A 1,775-nucleotide genomic window follows, 5' to 3' on the forward strand; every position below is an offset into this window, starting at 1 on the left:
CTCCTGGCAAACCTTCAGAATCTAATGACTCTTGTAAAACAGAAGTCAGCAAACCTTTTCTGGAAAGGTCCAGTTAATAAATATTTTTGGTTTTGCAGGCCCAGTTGTGCCCAGTAGGCACAACTACTCAATTCTGCCATTATACCTTGAAAGCAGCCATAGATAACATGGAAATGATCATGCCTGGCTGTGTTACGATATTAACTTTATTTGTGGACAATGAGTTTTGAATTTCATATAATTTTCATGTCATTAGATACTCATCTTCTGATTTTTTTTTTTTGCAATCATTTGAAAGTATAAAAACCATTCTCAGCTCCCAGGCTATAGAAACACAGAGAGTGGGCTGGATTTGGGCCATGGGCCAGAGTTTGCTGACCCCTGTCCTACAAGGAACATACTCAGCCTGGGGAGAAATTATAGGCAGAAGAAGTCTAATGTGCTTCCTACTCAAAATTTGGAGCAGATGAGGGGTGGAGAAACATGGACTTATAGTATTCAAACCCCCCCCCTTTCAGATTTTGGACCATGACAGGGGGGCGTGGTGAATTCCCCTTTTATGTGGGCTAAGATTTCAGACACAGCAAAGAGAATTTATCACCCAACATGGCTGTGGAATGCTTTGGAAAGTTCACACGGAGACTCTAAAGAGTTTACGTAAAGAAGCAAGATTACAGAAGTGAGGAACAAACCAAATACCCAGAATTCCTTTTCTTCTGAAGATGCCATGTCACTTGAACGGATCTAAAGGAGACTTTCTATTCCATGGACTATGAACGTCCTATGCCTAGAGAACTGAGCCCCAAGTCACTCAGTGACACTCTAGGTGCTAAGCCACTTCCTGCAAGAACTTCTAAGCCCTGTTGGTGTGAAATAGAAGCCAGAACTGCCACGATGTGATTTTTCCTCAATTAATTTCTTGATTTGCACATCATTACACCCTGGTGATAACTTGATGGGCTTATACAGAAGTTTCCAGAGATTAAACCCTTTGTGTTTGTTTCAAAGATCTACAGAACACTCTTCTTTTTCCACTGCAGTTAAAAAAAAAAGACTAAAGTAGCTTATTCTTAGGACTATTTGCGGTATAAGAAATCCACAGAAATAGGAAAGATGCCATCTCTGAAATCCTTCATCAAGAAAAGGAGTCCAAAATTCAATGGAAGTAAAGCTAATTGGCTATGGAACTCTCTCTGGTAACTTGTTTCAGAATGCCAACCCTAGCGGGCACTTTCATCCCAAAGCTCTTTTGGCCTTAAGGCTAAGATTTGGCAAATCTCTTCTATTAACTAAGACTTTTTCTTCCCAATTATGTGAATGTTTGGAGTATAAATTGTCACAGAATGTATGGAAAATAATTTTACAACAGAGATTAGGAGTTTGTAGTATTAAAATTCTTTGACATCATTATTCCATCCTTTGAATCTATTCTCTGGATAGAATCCGAAATATAGGAAGAGAACATGTGAGCCCAAGGATGTTGATGAGAACGTTACCCCACATTCACAAAACAGTAGAAGCAATCCAAAATTATAACAAAAGGAAATGATAAAAGTAAATTAGGATTTTATCATAGGATGGATTATCATACAGTCATTGACATGCTTAGTATTTCAATTTGTGAGGTGACCCCTCGAGGTACTAAAATATGAATATAAATCTTCTAAATTATCAAATGAAAAACTCATGTGTTTATATATTTTAAAAATCAGGAAAGCTAAAACAAGATTACAGAATTAAGCCCAAACGTCTAAGAGTAGAAGCGAATGAAATAA

Source organism: Lontra canadensis, unplaced genomic scaffold, assembly GCF_010015895.1.
Source record: "Lontra canadensis isolate GAN:19392208 unplaced genomic scaffold, GSC_riverotter_1.0 scaffold68, whole genome shotgun sequence".
NCBI lineage: Eukaryota > Metazoa > Chordata > Mammalia > Carnivora > Mustelidae > Lontra > Lontra canadensis.